The 18,124-nt window shown below is 42.9% G+C and overlaps 6 non-coding genes across 6 annotated transcripts; 4 read left to right on the top strand and 2 right to left on the bottom strand.

The window, feature by feature from the left end:
* Window positions 1-329: 329 nt before the first annotated feature.
* LOC135002035 (U1 spliceosomal RNA) lies at window positions 330-492 on the bottom strand. The gene has a single exon (XR_010203326.1). It is a non-coding gene; the product is annotated as a U1 spliceosomal RNA (small nuclear RNA).
* Window positions 493-644: 152 nt separating this feature from the next.
* Window positions 645-808, bottom strand: LOC135002029 (U1 spliceosomal RNA). Its single transcript, XR_010203320.1, has one exon. It is a non-coding gene; the product is annotated as a U1 spliceosomal RNA (small nuclear RNA).
* A 7,750-nt stretch (window positions 809-8,558) lies between these two features.
* On the top strand, window positions 8,559-8,722 carry LOC135002042 (U1 spliceosomal RNA). Its single transcript, XR_010203333.1, has one exon. It is a non-coding gene; the product is annotated as a U1 spliceosomal RNA (small nuclear RNA).
* Window positions 8,723-8,874: 152 nt separating this feature from the next.
* Window positions 8,875-9,037, top strand: LOC135002039 (U1 spliceosomal RNA). Its single transcript, XR_010203330.1, has one exon. It is a non-coding gene; the product is annotated as a U1 spliceosomal RNA (small nuclear RNA).
* Window positions 9,038-9,711: 674 nt separating this feature from the next.
* Window positions 9,712-9,875, top strand: LOC135002021 (U1 spliceosomal RNA). Its single transcript, XR_010203313.1, has one exon. It is a non-coding gene; the product is annotated as a U1 spliceosomal RNA (small nuclear RNA).
* A 151-nt stretch (window positions 9,876-10,026) lies between these two features.
* On the top strand, window positions 10,027-10,190 carry LOC135002027 (U1 spliceosomal RNA). The gene has a single exon (XR_010203318.1). It is a non-coding gene; the product is annotated as a U1 spliceosomal RNA (small nuclear RNA).
* Window positions 10,191-18,124: the final 7,934 nt, after the last annotated feature.

The raw sequence follows: 18,124 nt of genomic DNA, 5'->3' as shown, positions 1-18,124 counted from the left end.
GGCGCTTGGATGACCCCTAGTTCGCATTAAACACCTCCACCCTCCTTCGGTGTGGGGCTCATGTTGGCTATGCCTCAGCCCCTGAAGCATTCAAGCTGATTTCTTGCAGTAGCTGGGCTCTGTAACAGCTCCAGAGCTGCTCTGTACGGCAAGTAAAAGGGTGTGGGCCCTGCAGCACTACCTGTAGTTTGCATTGTGCAGTGGAAGGCACAAAGTAAGCAGACGGGAGAAGTAAGGATAGTGCGCAAGGGCATAGAAGGGAGCGGCTCAAGAAAAGAGAAGTGGAAACAGACAGCAAACTAGGCTGGAGAGAGACCTGAGACAAAGAGATCTGAATTATACGAGAGCCGACCAGGGGAAACACAAATTATGCAGTCAAGTTTCCCACATTTGGGGAAATCGCAGGAGCAGCACACCCAGAGTGCAATGGGTGAGCCTTGCCCTGGGAGAAGCACCTTCATGATCATAGTATCTCACCTGGCAGGTAAGTAGGAGTTGGGCTAGAGCTGGGGAGGGTCGCTGCTCGGGTACCCCCCTGTCAAGTGAAGGAGATCCAACTGAGGCAGCACAAGGGAACTCTCGAAAGAAGAACAAGGCTAGAGGAAGATCTGAGACAAAGAAATCTGACTTTTACCAGAGCTGACCAGAGGAAAGCACAAACACAGTCCCCCACTACCACAAATAATGCAGTCGAGTTTCCCACATTTGGGGAAATCACAGGGGTCAGCAAACCCAGAATGCAATGAATGAACCTCACCCTGGGAGAACAATCTTCATGACCATGGTATCTCCTATGCAAAATAAGTATGATTTGGGATAGGGCTGGGGAGGGCCGCTGCTCAGGCACATCTCTGTCAAGTAAAGGAGAGATGGTCTGCCAGATTACATAATGCATACCAGAGCCATAACTAGACTTTTTGGTGCCCTGTGACAGAGAATTATATGCCCCCCCCCCTCCCCATTTTTACAATATGGACAAAAGGTGCATGCCTTGTGGGGAAGGGGCATAACAAGATTGGTCTCAGAGAAAGCACATGAGATACGAAGATATATCTAGTATACTTGACACTCAATGGTTTGTGGTATTGCCGGGGTGCCCTCCTTAAATGCATATACAGTCACACATGGCATGTTTGTGCAAATGGCATATCAGCAGTCAGCACTAACTGGTGACATGCCATTTGTACAAGTAAGCCATGTGTGACTAATATATAAACATGCTTTATTAAATAACACCTCAAACTATCATACCCAGGATTCAAACCTATAACCTGTTGAATTCTAATCAAACACCCTACCCATTGAGCTACTTGATCCTGCATCTATTCTAACCTCCAAAAACAGATTCAGTTGCATTTCCCAGCGTGTTTTGTTTGCGCCTTTGCAAATGTCTTACATCGACAAACTTATTTAGTACTATTTTGCAAATAGGGTTACATTGTCGCAACATTGTGTTCCTTAATTGCTTGATTTTTTAAATGCAAAAATTGATAAAGACACCTGATAATTGCTCTGTGGAGTCTTATTTTGTGTTTTGTGTTTAGTCTTTAGATCTGAATTTGAATGTACTTGTGAACTAACTTAATTTCCTACTTCTAAATTCATTCCTAAATTCACTACTTACATGAATCCTGTAGTTGGGCATTTTGGGACTTCGATTGTGGGCATTGTTTTGTGTCCAGACCAGCAGCAGGTGGTGTGCATTTGCTGGAAAGGCATCGAAGACCTCCGATATGCTGCATCTCCTGATGTGTGTCTCCCTCAAGTGGCTGTCAGCAAATGCCTGCTAGACACCCCATTCCAAGCTGATTGTGACATCACGGAACATGCATCATAGAACAGGCATGCTAAAACATGGGTCTTCAACCTGCGACCCTCCAGCTGCTGTGGAACTACACATCCCAGCATGCCCTGCCTCAGTTTTAGCATACCTTAATAGCAAAACTGTGGCAGGGCATGCTGGGATGTGTAGTTTCACAGCAGCTGGAGGGCCACAGGATGAAGACCCATGTGCTAGAGCCAAGCCGCAGGTACATTGAATGCTAGCAAGCTGAATATTTAAATCATTTTTGTTCCGCAGCATTCCAATGCGGAAGATTCCATGGAACCAGAGATCCTTCCATTGAGAAGGACATGCTTCCTGGATGACTACACTGTGCAAATTAAATCACGGAGCCAGTTGGCTTGTGGGTGGCTCTGGTGACTGGGTGGTTGGGTGGGTTGTGTGTCGGAAGTGGAGCGCATGCAAATGATTGTGTATCATCCAGCTAGTGAGAGAGAAAACTCATGCAGGAGTGTGCCTGCTTGTCAGTGGGTTATGCACCTTGCCAGACGTTAAATCTACATAGAGCAGCTGGAGGGGACAAGAGCAGGTTTGCAAAATATAGATAGAAGAGCATATATGCTGGCGCATTCTCCATGATTGTGTCAGCTTATGTTTTGGTGCACTGCACTTTCCTCCACTAAGTTTTAGCCATTTTTGTTAAGCTCAAGTGTAGTTGCTTCTCGGCCTTTTGGCTGTGATCTTGTATCGTGGTTGAAGGGTCTGCTGGAGGGAGGGATTGTTTTCTTCATTGGCGAAAGACCAAAGATATTCCAGGATGGAAGGCTTGGGAACACTATCTGTTTTTCAGTTGTGGAAGAGCACAGAGGTCGGATTGGACTACATTCTATAGTAAAGGATATCTTTCTATTTATTGACCCTCCCCTTATATGTGTCTGTGTTACAATAAAGCTTCGGTTTTGTGAATCCCTCACCCTCTTACACTCCACACCCATAGCCTTATTAACTGTTGTATTATTGTATAGTTTAAATGTATAGTGCAGTTCATGATTTATAGTGTAGGCTGGCCTGTGCTGTAGTTCTTGAACTGTACTATACCGTCAGCATTTGTATTGTGTTTTGGCTGTGCTGCAACACTGTACTTATGTGTGTAATGTTTATGTATGTTTTTTTAATGTCAATAAAGACTGCTTTTTCAAGCCAATATCTGAAAACAATCAATGTTTATCTTTGATGGCAATAAAAGTGGTATGATATTTGATGCTTTTGAAATCCAATATCTGATATGTCCCCTATCTGGGAACCATATATTAAATGGCTTTTCAGAAAAGGGAGATGGGAGAAGAGCTTTCAGTACTTGTAGGACCGATGCACATAAAGAAGCAAAAAAACATACATAAACATTACACACATAAGTACCGCGTTGCGGCACAGCCAAAACACAATAGAAATGCTGACGGTATAGTACAGTTCAAGAACTACAGCACAGGCCAGCCTACACTATAAATCATGAACTGCACTATACATTTAAACTGTACAATAATACAACAGTTAATAAGGGTATGGGTGTGGAGTGTAAGAGGGTGAGGGAATCACAAGCCCGAAGCTTTATTGAAAGACTGACACATATAAGGGGAGGATTAATAAATAGAAAGACATCCTTTACTATAGAATGTAGTCCAATCCGGTCTTTCAACTCTTCCACAATTGAAAAACGGATAGTGTTCCCAAGCCTTCCATCCTGGAATATCTTTGGTCTTTCGCCAATGAAGAAAGCAATCCCTCCCTCCAGCAGACCCTTCAACCACGATACAAGATCACAGCCAAAATGCCGAGAAGCAACTACACTTGAGCTTAACAATAATGGCTAAAACTTAGTGGAGGAAAGTGCAGTGCACCAAAACATAAGCTGACACAATCATGGAGAATGCGCCAGCATATATGCTCTTCTATCTATATTTTGCAAACCTGCTCTTGTCCCCTCCAGCTGCTCTATGTAGATTTAACATCTGGCAAGGTGCATAACCCACTGACAAGCAGGCACACTCCTGCATGAGTTTTCTCTCTCACTAGCTGGATGATACACAATCATTTGCATGTGCTCCACCTCCGACACACCACCCACCCAACCACCCAGTCACCAGAGCCACCCACAAACCAACTGGCTCCGTGATTTAATTTGCACAGTGTAGTCATCCAGGCAGCATGTCCTTCTCAATGGAAGGATCTCTGGTTCCATGGAATCTTCCGCATTGGAATGCTGCGGAACAAAAAGGATTTAAATATTCAGCTTGCTAGCATTCAATGTACCTGCGGCTTGGCTCTAGCACATGGGTCTTCATCCTGTGGCCCTCCAGCTGCTGTGAAACTACACATCCCAGCATGCCCTGCCACAGTTTTGCTATTAAGGTATGCTAAAACTGAGGCAGGGCATGCTGGGATGTGTAGTTCCACAGCAGCTGGAGGGTCGCAGGTTGAAGACCCATGTTTTAGCATGCCTGTTCTATGATGCATGTTCCGTGATGTCACAATCAGCTTGGAATGGGGTGTCTAGCAGGCATTTGCTGACAGCCACTTGAGGAAGACACACATCAGGAGATGCAGCATATCGGAGGTCTTCGATGCCTTTCCAGCAAATGCACACCACCTGCTGCTGGTCTGGACACAAAACAATGCCCACAATCGAAGTCCCAAAATGCCCAACTACAGGATTCATGTAAGTAGTGAATTTAGGAATGAATTTAGAAGTAGGAAACTAAGTTAGTTCACAAGTACATTCAAATTCAGATCTAAAGTCTAGGTAGGCCTCACGTCCTGGCAGCCGCCAGCATTTAAAAATGCCTTGATTAGAGGTAGGGAATTAAATGTAGATAAGAAGTAGACACAAAATAAGACTCCACAGAGCTTTTATCAGGTGTTTTTATCAATTGTTGCATTTAAAAAATCAAGCAATTAGGGAACAAAATGTTGCAATAATGTAACCCTATTTGCAAAATAGTACTAAATAAGTTGTCGATGTAAGACATTTGCAAAGGCGCATTCAAAACACGCTGGAAAATGCAACTGAATCTGTTTTTGGAGGATAGAATAGGAAATGTGCATCGGTCCTACAAGTACTGAAAGCTCTTCTCCCATCTCCCTTTTCTGAAAAGCCATTTAATATATTGTTCCCAGATAGGGGACATATCAGATATTGCCTTTCAAAAGCAGCAAATATCATACCACTTCTATTGCCATCAAAGATAAACATTGATTGTTTTCAGATATTGGATTGAAAAAGCAGTCTTTATTGACATAAAGAAGCAAAAAAACATACATAAACATTACACACATAAGTACTGTGTTGCAGCACAGCCAAAACACAATACAAATGCTGTCGGTATAGTACAGTTCAAGAACTACAGCACAGGCCAGCCTACACTATAAATCGTGAACTGCACTATACATTTAAACAATACAATAGTTAATAAGGCTATGGGTGTAGAGTGTAAGAGGGTGACGGAATCACAAGCCCAAAGCTTTATTGAAAGACAGACACATATAAAGGGAGGATTAATAAATACAAAGATACCCTTTACTATAGAATGTAGTCCAATCCGGTCTTTCAACTCTTCCACAACTGAAAAACGGATAGTGTTCCCAAGCCTTCCATCCTGGAATATCTTCAGTCTCTCGCCAATGAAGAAAACAATCCCTCCAGCAGACTCTTCAACCACGATACAATATCACAGCCAAAAGAGCGAGAAGCAACTACACTTGCGTTTAAACAAAATGGCTAAAACTTAGTGGAGGAAAGTGCAGTGCACCAAAACATAAGCTGACACAATCATGGAGAATGCGCCAGCATATATGCTCTTCTGTCTATATTTTCCAAACATGCTCTTGTCCCCTCCAGTTGCTCCATGTAGATTTGACGTCTGGCAAGGTGCATAACTCACTGACAAGCAGGCACACTCCTGCATGAGTTTTCACTCTCACTAGCTGGATGATACACATTCATTTGCATGTGCTCCAACTCCGACACACCGCCCACCCAACCACCCAGTCACCAGAGCCACCCACAAGCCAACTGGCTCCGTGATTTAATTTGCACAGTGCAGTCATCCAGGCAGCATGTCCTTCTCAATGGAATAATATCTGGTTCCATGGAATCTTCCGCATTGGAATGCTGCGGAACAAAAAGGATTTCAACATTCAGCTTGCTAGCATTCAATGTACCTGCGGTTTGGTTCTAGCACATGGGTCTTCATCCTGTTGCCCTCCAGCTGCTGTGAAACTACACATCTCAGCATGCCCTGCCACAGTTTTGCTATTAAGGTATGCTAAAACTGAGGCAGGGCATGCTGGGATATGTAGTTCCACAGCAGCTGGAGGGTCGCAGGTTGAAGACCCATGTTCTAGCATGCCTGTTCTATGATGCATGTTCCGTGATGTCACAATCAGCTTGGAATGGGGTGTCTAGCATGCATTTGCTGACAGCCACTTGAGGCAGACACACATCAGGAGATGCAGCATATCGGAGGTCTTCGATGCCTTTCCAGCAAATGCACACCACCAGCTGCTGGTCTGGACACAAAACAATGCCCACAATTGAAGGCTCAAAATGCCCAACTACAGGATTAATGTAAGTAGTGAATTTAGGAATGAATTTAGAAGTAGGAAATTAAGTTAGTTCACAAGTACTTTCAAATTCAGATCTAAAGACTAGGTAGGCCTCACGTCCTGGCAGCGCCCAGCATTTAAAAATGCCTTGATTATAGGTAGGGAATTAAATGTAGATAAGAAGTAGACACAAAAGAAGACTCCACAGAGCAATTATCAGGTGTCTTTATCAATTTTTGCATTTAAAAAATCAAGCAATTAGGGAACACAATGTTGCGACAATGTAACCCTATTTGCAAAATAGTACTAAATAAGTTTGTCGATGTAAGACATTTGCAAAGGCGCAAACAAAACACGCTGGAAAATGCAACTGAATCTGTTTTTGGAGGTTAGAATAGATGCAGGATCAAATAGCTCAATGGGTAGGGTGTTTGATTAGAATTCAACAGGTTATAGGTTTGAATCCTGGGTATGATAGTTTGAGGTGTTATTTAATAAAGTATGTTTATATATTAGTCACACATGGCTTACTTGTACAAATGGCATGTCACCAGTTAGTGCTGACTGCTGATATGCCATTTACACAAACATGCCATGTGTGACTGTATATGCATTTAAGGAGGGCACCCCGGCAATACCACAAACCATTGAGTGTCAAGTATACTAGATATATCTTCATATCTCATGTGCTTTCTCTGAGACCAATCTTGTTATGCCCCTTCCCCACAAGGCATGCGCCTTTTGTCCATATTGCAAAAATGGGGAGGGGGGGGGGCATATAATTCTCTGTCACAGGGCACCAAAAAGTCTAGTTATGGCTCTGGTATGCATTATGTAATCTGGCAGACCATCTCTCCAACACTGGCTGGTTGGAATAGAAATCCGGTTTTCTATGTGAGCAAATGACCATCAACGATTTACTCTCAAACACTAAAAACTGGACAAAAATGGTCCCCTAAACAAATTGGTTAAATTTTGGGTTTAACCAATTTGTGTAATGACCATTTTTGACCACTTTTCTAGTGTTTGGGAGCAAATGGTTAATTGACATTTGCTCCTATACATTACCAGATTTTCATTCCATCCATCCAGACTGGATAGATAGCCTGACAGATAATTGTGTAGTGTACGCCCAGGATAACTGTCAGTCATGCTTTATTTTATGACGGCACATAAATGGGTGGGCAGATCCAGGGCAAGCACTGCCCACTCATGCATAGTTGTCAACTGATGTGAAGTTCCAGGGGGCAATCTCAGTTATAAAGAGAAGTATCTGGAAATTGTCCCTAGTTAAAAAAAAAAAAAAATTTGATCAACTCCATTTATTTAGTATGATATCCCAGGTGATAGGATGCCGGCAGTCAGAACAACATACTTTATTAAATAACACATCTCAAACTACCATACCCAGGATTCAAACCTATAACCTGTTGAATTTTAATCAAACACCCTACCTATTGAGCTATTTGATCCTGAATAAAAATTGTGAACATTATATGAAGCTATTGGTACTTTGCAAAAAAAAAGAATCAGCATTACAACGCAGCAGTTCCATGCAGTTTGCAGCCACACACTACATGTATCTGCTCAGCCACAATGCTGATTATTTCTTCACAAAGTACAAGGTGAGCTCCAAACAGAATTCTCTAGCTTAGAATTATACCTTTCTTTGCCAAACCTAGAAGTCGGGCCCCCCACCCTGGGATCCCCCAGAGGGAGGCCTGCACCGTCATGCGGCAGGCTTGTCCGTTTTGGAAGCAGGCTGATGGGCAGCCCAGGATTGCTTCAGTCTGGGCTTGGCAGGTCTGGAAGCATGAGCTTGCTTTGGGTATGCCTGACCTTGGGTACACTTTACCTGGAGGATGAAAGGGCCAAGAAAAGTACTTTTAGCCTTCTGCGTGGTAGGAGTCATACTAGGTAGGCAAGCTGTTTTAGCAGTAGCCAGATCAGCTACAATCTTATTGAGGTCTTCTCCAAAAGGAGATTCAACTGAGGCAGCACAAGGGAACTCTCATCTGGGGACAACAACTGCAGGGAGAACACATATTTTCAGATGAACATGGTAGGGCAGAAGGCTGCCTAATACTGAAGCACCCCCAAACAACAAATCAAATGCAACTTACTTGACAGAGATGTGCCTGAGCAACGGCCCTCCCCAGCCCTATCCCAAATCATACTTATTTTGCATAGGAGATACCATGGTCATGAAGATTGTTCTCCCAGGGTTAGGTTCATTCATTGCATTCTGGGTATGCTGACCCCTGTGATTTCCCCAAATGTGGGAAACTCGACTGCGTTATTTGTGGTAGTGGGGGACTGTGTTTGTGCTTTCCTCTGGTCAGCTCTGGTAAAAGTCAGATTTCTTTGTCTCAGATCTTCCTCTAGCCTTGTTCTTCTTTCGAGAGTTCCCTTGTGCTGCCTCAGTTGGATCTCCTTCACTTGACAGGGGGGTGCCCGAGCAGCGACCCTCCCCAGCTCTAGCCCAACTCCTACTTACCTGCCAGGTGAGATACTATGATCATGAAGTTGCTTCTCCCAGGGCAAGGCTCACCCATTGCACTCTGGGTATGCTGCCCCTGCGATTTCCCCAAATGTGGGAAACTTGACTGCATAATTTGAGTTTTCCCTGGTCGGCTCTCATGTAATTCAGATCTCTTTGTCTCAGGTCTCTCTCCAGCCTAGTTTGCTGTCTGGTTCCACTTCTTTTTTCTTGAGCCCCTCCCTTCTATACCCTTGTGCACTATCCTGACTTCTCCTCCCGTCTGCTTACTTTGTGCCTCCCAATGCACAATGCAAACTACAGGTAGTGCTGCAGGGCCCACACCCTTTTACTTGCTTTACAGAGCAGCTCTGGAGCTGTTACAGTGCCCAACTGCTGCAAGAAATCAGCTTGAATGCTTCAGGGGCTGGGGAATGGCCAACATGAGCCCCACACCGAAGGAGGGTGGAGGTGTTTAATGCGAACTAGGGGTCATCCAAGCACCACAAAAGGCCTCCATACCCTGCACGCCCCTTTTCTCTTTTCATATGCAGACGAGGGTTGAAGCCAACTTTGACCCACTGCTTGGATGACATCACCATATTCAAATCCATCTGCTGCAGGCCTTCCCCCAGGAATGCTTGCACTAGTTGTAGCATTTGGTTTGTTGTTTGGGGGTGCTTCAGTATTAGGCAGCCTTCTGCCACCCCATGTTCATCTGAAAATATGTGTTCTCCCTGCAGTTGTTGTCCCCAGATGAGAGTTCCCTTGTGCTGCCTCAGTTGAATCTCCTTTACTTGACAGAGATGTGCCTGAGCAGCGGCCCTCCCCAGCCCTATCCCAAATCATACTTATTTTGCATAGGAGATACCATTGTCATGAAGATTGTTCTCCCAGGGTGAGGTTCATTCATTGCATTCTGGGTATGCTGACCCCTGTGATTTCCCCAAATGTGGGAAACTCGACTGCATTATTTGTGGTAGTGGTTGACTGTGTTTGTGCTTTCCTCTGGTCAGCTCTGGTAAAAGTCAGATTTCTTTGTCTCAGATCTTCCTCTAGCCTTGTTCTTCTTTTGAGAGTTCCCTTGTGCTGCCTCAGTTGGATCTCCTTCACTTGACAGGTAGTGCCCGAGCAGCGACCCTCCCCAGCTCTAGCCCAACTCCTACTTACCTGCCAGGTGAGATACTATGATCATGAAGGTGCTTCTCCCAGGGCAAGGCTCACCCATTGCACTCTGGGTGTGCTGCCCCTTGCGATTTCCCCAAATGTGGGAAACTTGACTGCATAATTTGTGTTTCCCCTGGACGGCTCTCGTATAATTCAGATCTCTTTGTCTCAGGTCTCTCTCCAGCCTAGTGTGCTGTCTGTTTCCACTTCTCTTTTCTTGAGCCCCTCCCTTCTATAACCTTGTGCACTATCCTGACTTCTCCTCCCGTCTGCTTACTTTGTGCCTTCCAATGCACAATGCAAACTACAGGTAGTGCTGCAGGGCCCACACCCTTTTACTTGCCTTACAGAGCAACTCTGGAGCTGTTACAGTACCCAGCTGCTGCAAGAAATCAGCTTTAATGCTTCAGGGGCTGGGGCATGGCCAACATGAGCCCCACACCGAAGGAGGGTGGGGGTGTTTAATGCGAACTAGGGGTCATCCAAGCGTCGCAAAAGGCCGCCATGCCCTGCATACCCCTTTTCTCTTTTCATAAGCAGACGAGGGTTGAAGCCAACTTTGACTCACTGCTTGGATGACATCACTTGCTGCCTTTCCAATGAAGCAAGTTTAATTTAGTAATAGGTGAATAACCATCCCTACAAAGGTGTTAATCAGATACTTGGCTTTGTGGACACTTTTCAGAGAACAAATTTGTTAGCATAAAAATAAAGCCAGAAAATGAAGAGCTGTTTAGTCACTCAATTGGATTTTTCTGCAAGCATATTTCTTTTTCTCTGCAACCCACTGCTAAGTTGTGCTTCCTAGCTGTTCTTTTATAAAATCACTTAATCAAATCTAACTCTGATTACATCAGAGAAGGCCAGGTACCCTACACCATAAGAGGGGGTTTGAAATTTTGACTTGTCTACTTAAAGATCACCAAAATCTGATAACAAGGTAAATTACGTCCCTGGGTGGGATTGAACCACCAACCTTTTGGTTAATAACCGAACACACTAACTGATTGCGCCACAGAGACACTTTGCAAAAGTATATACTGACAAAGGCTAATAAGCATTCATCTAGAACGTTTCCTAGAAAAACTTTAAAAAGTCAATAATCTGGAGAGTTTTTGTAAGATGTTTCTTCCAGCAACCAATGAAGAAACACATTGGTACTTTCCCATGATGAGTGAGTGCTTCAGGATCTCTTGCACTTACATGTGCAGCAGAGTACTGCAATGGAAGCATGCTGAGCCCATAACCCAGAGGTAGGCAGATTGAAACTATCCTCTGCTATATGCATTTTTTTTTGTTAATTAAAGTAATCCAAAACTGGGATTGATATTTTTGCTCTTTTATTTTTACTTAAAGTACAATAACTTTTATTATTTTAATTTGTTTTAATAGTATATTGACAGTATTGTTTTCTTTCAAAAATCCACTTAATTTTCTTTACCCGATTATTAAAATGGTAATTGACAAAAAACAAACTACATTGTCACCAGAAGAGCAATACAAAATGTACAAGTGATATATTAAAATCATCTTTCCAGCTTGAATTTCAATGATGCATTGGGGCAACAATTTTGTGAGAAACCTCTTCACCCTTAAATAAAGATTTTCTTAATTCCTTACCTGTGTGCTAATTAGATATCACCTTGTTTTCACATTAAACAGACTTCCACATGAGAAAGCAGACAGGATGCAGTGGCTTTAATGTTTCCTTGTGTCAACCTGTATTATTTCAGTAGATATTGAAATGAGAAATGCATCTTGCTGCCTTTCCAATGAAGCACGTTTAATTTAGTAATAGGTGAAAAACCATCACTACACAGGTGTTAATCAGATACTTGGCTTTGTGGACACTTTTCAGAGAACAAATTTGTTAGCATAAAAATAAAGCCAGAAAATGAAGAGCTGTTTAATCACTCAGTTGGATTTTTCTGCCAGCATATTTCTTTTTCTCTGCAACCCACTTCTAAATTGTGCTTCCTAGCTATTTTTTATAAAATCACTTAATCAAATCTAACTCTGATTACATCAGAGTAGGCCAGGTACCCTACACCATAAGAGGGGGTTTGAAATTTTGACTTGTCTACTTAAAGATCACCAAAATCTGATAACAAGGTCAATTACGTCCCTGGGTGGGATTGAACCACCAACCTTTTGGTTAATAGCCTTACACACTAACTGATTGCGACACAGCGACACTTTGCAAAAGTACATACTGACAAAGGCTAATAAGCATTCATCTAGAACGATTCCTAGAAACATTTTAAAAAGTCAATAATGTGGAGAGTTTTTGTAAGATGTTTCTTCCATCAACCAATGAAGAAACACATTGGTACTTTCCCATGATGAGTGAGTGCTTCAGGATCTCTTGCACTTACATGTGCAGCAGAGTACTGCAATGGAAGCATGCTGGGCCCATAACCCAGAGGTAGGCAGATTGAAACTATCCTTTGCTATATGCATTTTTTTTTTGTTCATTAAAGTAATCCAAAACTGGGATTGATATTTTAGCTTTTATTTTTACTTAAAGTATAATAACTTTTACCATTTTAATTTGTTTTAATAGTATATTGACAGTATTGTTTTCTTTCAAAAATCCACTTAATTTTCTTTACCCTATTATTAAAATGGTAATTGACAAAAACAAACTACATTGTCACCAGAAGAGCAATACAAAATGTACAAGTGATATATTAAAATCATCTTTCCAGCTTGAATTTCAATGATGCATTGGGGCAACGATTTTGTGAGAAACATCTTCACCCTTAAATAAAGATTTTCTCAATTCCTTACCTGTGTGCTAATTAGATATCACCTTGTTTTCACATTAAACAGACTTCCACATGCGAAAGCAGCAAGGATGCAGTGGCGTTAATGTTTCCTGGTGTCAACCTGTATTATTTCAGTAGATATTGAAATGAGGATGCATCTTGCTGCCTTTCCAATGAAGCAAGTTTAATTTAGTAATAGGTGAATAACCATCCCTACAAAGATGTTAATCAGATACTTGGCTTTGTGGACACTTTTCAGAGAACAAATTTGTTAGCATAAAAATAAAGCCAGAAAATGAAGAGCTGTTTAATCACTCAATTGGATTTTTTTTTGCCAGCATATTTCTTTTTCTCTGCAAACCACTGCTAAATTGTGCTTCCTAGCTGTTTTTATAAAATCACTGAATCAATTCTAACTCTGATTACATCAGAGAAGGCCAGGTACCCTACACCATAACAGGGGTTTTTGAAATTTTGACTTGTCTACTTAAAGATCACCAAAATCTAATAACAAGGTCAATTACGTCCCTGGGTGGGATTGAACCACCAACCTTTTGGTTAATAGCCGTACACACTAACTGATTGTGCCACAGCGACACTTTGCAAAAGTACATACTGACAAAGGCTAATAAGCATTCATCTAGAACGTTTCCTAGAAAAACTTTAAAAAGTCAATAATCTGGAGAGTTTTTGTAAGATGTTTCTTCCATCAACCAATGAAGAAACACATTGGTACTTTCCCATGATGAGTGAGTGCTTCAGGATCTCTTGAAATTACATGTGCAGCAGAGTACTGTAATGGAAGCATGCTGGGTCCATAGCCCAGAGGTAGGCAGATTGAAACTATCCTCTGCTATATGCATTTTTTTTTTGTTAATTAAAGTAATCCAAAACTGGGATTGATATTTTTGCTCTTTTATTTTTACTGAAAGTACAATAACTTTTACCATTTTAATTTGTTTTAATAGTATATTGACAGTATTGTTTTCTTTCAAAAATCCACTTAATTTTCTTTACCCTATTATTAAAATGGTAATTGACAAAAACAAACTACATTGTCACCAGAAGAGCAATACAAAATGTACAAGTGATATATTAAAATCATCTTTCCAGCTTGAATTTCAATGATGCATTGGGGCAACGATTTTGTGAGAAACATCTTCACCCTTAAATAAAGATTTTCTTAATTCCTTACCTGTGTGCTAATTAGATATCACCTTGTTTTCACATTAAACAGACTTCCACATGAGAAAGCAGCAAGGATGCAGTGGCGTTAATGTTTCCTGGTGTCAACCTATATTATTTCAGTAGACATTGTAAATGAGGATGCATCTTGCTGCCTTTCCAATGAAGCAAGTTTAATTTAGTAATAGGTGAAAAACCATCCCTACAAAGGTGTTAATCAGAGACTTGGCTTTGTGGACACTTTTCAGAGAACAAATTTGTTAGCATAAAAATAAAGCAAGAAAATGAAGAGCTGTTTAATCACTCAATTGGATTTTTTTGCCAGCATATTTCTTTTTCTCTGCAACCCACTGCTAAATTGTGCTTCCTAGCTGTTTTTATAAAATCACTGAATCAAATCTAACTCTGATTACATCAGAGAAGGCCAGGTACCCTACACCATAACAGGGGGTTTGAAATTTTGACTTGTCTACTTAAAGATCACCAAAATCTGATAACAAGGTCAATTACGGCCCTGGGTGGGATTGAACCACCAACCTTTTGGTTAATAGCCTTACACACTAACTGATTGCGCCACAGCGACACTTTGCAAAACTACATACTGTCAAAGGCTAATAAGCATTCATCTAGAACGTTTCCTAGAAACATTTTAAAAAGTCAATAATGTGGAGAGTTTTTGTAAGATGTTTCTTCCATCAACCAATGAAGAAACACATTGGTACTTTCCCATAATGAGTGAGTGCTTCAGGATCTCTTGCACTTACATGTGCAGCAGAGTACTGTAATGGAAGCATGCTGGGTCAATAACCCAGAGGTAGGCAGATTGAAACTATCCTCTGCTATATGCATTTTTTTTTTGTTAATTAAAGTAATCCAAAACTGGGATTGATATTTTTGCTCTTTTATTTTTACTTAAAGTACAATAACTTTTACCATTTTAATTTGTTTTAATAGTATATTCCATAGACAAAAAACCTTACGGTTTCACATATCCCATTAAGGCTTCTTAGACATTATCGAAATTTCAGAAACCTGTTGTAACTCTTCCACTCAAACTCCAAAAAGCAATGAAATTCCGATCATTAAGGCTGACACCTTAATGGACGTGTTCCTTGCGCAATACAGATATGGTATGCCATCACAGCCTGTGGGTAAGTGCAGATTCAGCACTCTCACAGAGTGAGATTGCTGTCACTCACACAATGGTGGAGCTGCTAATTCACAGATTTGTGTGCTCATTGGAATACACACATGCAGTCTATGCAACTGAAGGTCTGAGCAGTTTTGTGGTGCTCCCATCCCACACAGTGCCCACATCCATCCCATTCGGTCACCACAACAATCCCACCGTGTTACAACAGCTTCTCACTCCATACATCCATCTCACTTAGTATACACATTTAGCTCCCTCAAAATATCTTGGTTAATTGCTAAAACTATAATACCACATCTACTGTCTATGCATCTACACTTGCTTCCCCTATACACCTCCATGCTGCTGTCTTCCCCTATCCCTACTGCTGTGTTCTCCCATCTGTGCTAGTCTGTACTAACTTATCTGCACCATCTGTCTTTCCGCACCTGTGCCTTGTCTGTATCACCGTTTCCTTCTCTCTGTGCTGCTCAGTGTTTCCCTCTTCAACGTCACTCTGTCTTCTCCAGTACAGGGCACACTGTCTTCTCTCCCATCTGCACCAGTTTTCTACCCATCCAAGCCAGTGTTTTCAACCCATCTGCACCATTTCCCCCATCTGCACCGCTCTGTTTCTTTTCCCATACTTGCTGCTTAATCTACCCCCTATCCACACCACTCTTACCCCATTCATGTAGCCGACATCCTGAAGGTACATTTCGTGGGTCCTGCGCTCTTGGCAGGGAAATAACCGCCACAGCCCACCCCTCAGTGGTCCGGAAACGCCTCCGTTGTGCAGACCATGCCCTGCCAATGGCATTCTAACGCTGTTTGCACACCCCCTCCTTCCCCGCAACCCCCTCTGCCTATCAATCAGGCAGGGTGATCGCAGCCAGTGAGATGCTGATAGCATCTCACTGGGCTCCTGGGGTACGTACGCCCAGTGCATCCATTGCACGTGCGCACCTCACAAACTAATTCAGACTGCGATCGCTGCTGCTGCGGTCTGAATTACCCCGTGTTTCTTTGCCCCCCCCATCAGTGCTGCTTAGTGTTCCCTCTATCCACACACTTCTGTTCCCCCATCCACACCGCTCTCCTCCCTCCAATCAACAACACTCATACCTCATCTGAGCAGCTTTGTCTTCCGCTCAGACCTTCAGTTGCATAGACTGCATGTGTGTATTCCAATGAGCACACAAATCTGTGAATTAGCAGCTCCACCATTGTGTGAGTGACAGCAATCTCACTCTGTGATAAGTGCTGAATCTGCACTTACCCACAGGCTGTGATGGCATACCATATCTGTATTGCACAAGGAACACGTCCATTAAGGCGTCAGCCTTAATGATCGGAATTTCATTGCTTTTTGGAGTTTGAGTGGAAGAGTTACAACAGGTTTCTGAAATTTCGATCATGTCTAAGAAGCCTTAATGGGACATGTGAAACCGTAAGGTTTTTTGTCTATGGAATTTCATCGCTTTTTTTAAATTTATTTTTTTTATTCAGAAATGTAAAATTTCACTGTAAGAATAAACATTTGATTTTTTAAATGTTTAATGAAAATGTTCGTATAACATCACTGTTCTGTGCAAAATTATTTTATTTACCAAACCGAATTGTTTAAGGTCCGTACACACTTAACGATTTAATGAGCGACGTCGCTCATTTTCCCCCTCCTTGAGCGACGTCGCTCGTTTTATCGTTAAGTGTATATGCCACCAGCGACGAACGATGCGCTGCCCCGTGGGTCGGCAACAATCGTCGCTGTCGGTAGGGCATGCATGAAGGATGTGGACTGTCGTCCACGACCTTCATGCAGGGCTTGCGGGGGCGTGACGTCACTGAGTGATATGAGCGGTCATATCGCTCAGTGTGTACAGTCGGCCTTTAGACTTTGGTCAAAATATTTTGCTGCCTTTGCAGCTGATGCAGGGAGGGGGGTAGGCGGCAGCAGCCTGTAACTGAGGCTGGAGGTAGGCGTGAAATGCATTGCTTGTACGTGTGAGTGCGTGGTGTCAGGTGCTGCGCGTGTATATGTGTGTGTGTCAGGTGCTGCCAGTGTATGTGTGTCAGGTCCTGTGTGTGTGTGTGTGTGTGTGTGTGTATGTGTGTGTCAGGTGCTGCGTGTATATCTGAGTGTGTCTGATGGTGCGTGTGTATGCGTCAGCTGCCGCACGTGTGTGTGTGTCAGGTGTTGCGGGTGTATATGTGTGTGAGTATCAGGTGCTCCGCGTGTGTACAAGTGTATGTCTGGTGCTGCGCATGAATACGTATGTCTGTGTCAGGTGCTGCGCGTGTACATGAGTGTGCGTCAGGTGCTGCGCGTGTACATGAGTGTGCATTAGGTGCTGTGCGTGTACATGAGTGTGCGTCAGGTGCTGCGTGTGTACATGAGTGTGCATTAGGTGCTGCGCGTGTACATGAGTGTGCGTCAGGTGCTGCGCGTGTACATGTGTGTGCGTCAGGTGCTGCACGTGTCTATGTGTGTGTGAGTAAGGTGCTGCGTGTGTATGTGTGTGTCAGGTGCTGCATGTGTATATTAGTGTGTCTGATGGTGTGCGTGTATATGTATGTGTCAGGTGCTGCGTGTATATGTATGTGTCAGGTGCTGCGTGTATATGCATGTGTCAGGCGCTGCATGTTTATTTTATTGTGTCTGATGCTACGTGTGTGTGTCAGGTGCCGCATGTGTATATGTGTGTGTGTCAGGTGTTGCGCGAGTATGTGTGTGTCAGGTGCTGCATGTTTATTTTATTGTGTCTGATGCTACGTGTGTGTGTGTCAGGTGCCGCACGTGTATGTGTGTGTGTGTCAGGTGTTGCGCGTGTATGTGTATGTCAGGTGCCGTTCCCCTTCTTCCCATCCCAGCTCTCTCTGTAGAATACAGCTCTGCACCCAGAGAGAGGGAAAGACCAGGGGGCTGATCACTGCACTGCTCACTTTTTGGTCATGAGTTCGGCCTCCTGTTTCTTCCAGTGCTGTGTTCCTGCAGCCCAGCCCTCCCT

This window comes from Pseudophryne corroboree, unplaced genomic scaffold (genome assembly GCF_028390025.1).
Source record: "Pseudophryne corroboree isolate aPseCor3 unplaced genomic scaffold, aPseCor3.hap2 scaffold_1703, whole genome shotgun sequence".
In the NCBI taxonomy this organism is placed as follows: Eukaryota; Metazoa; Chordata; class Amphibia; order Anura; family Myobatrachidae; genus Pseudophryne; species Pseudophryne corroboree.
Note: the sequence above shows the minus strand (reverse complement) of the source record. Positions and strands in the feature narration are given on the sequence as shown.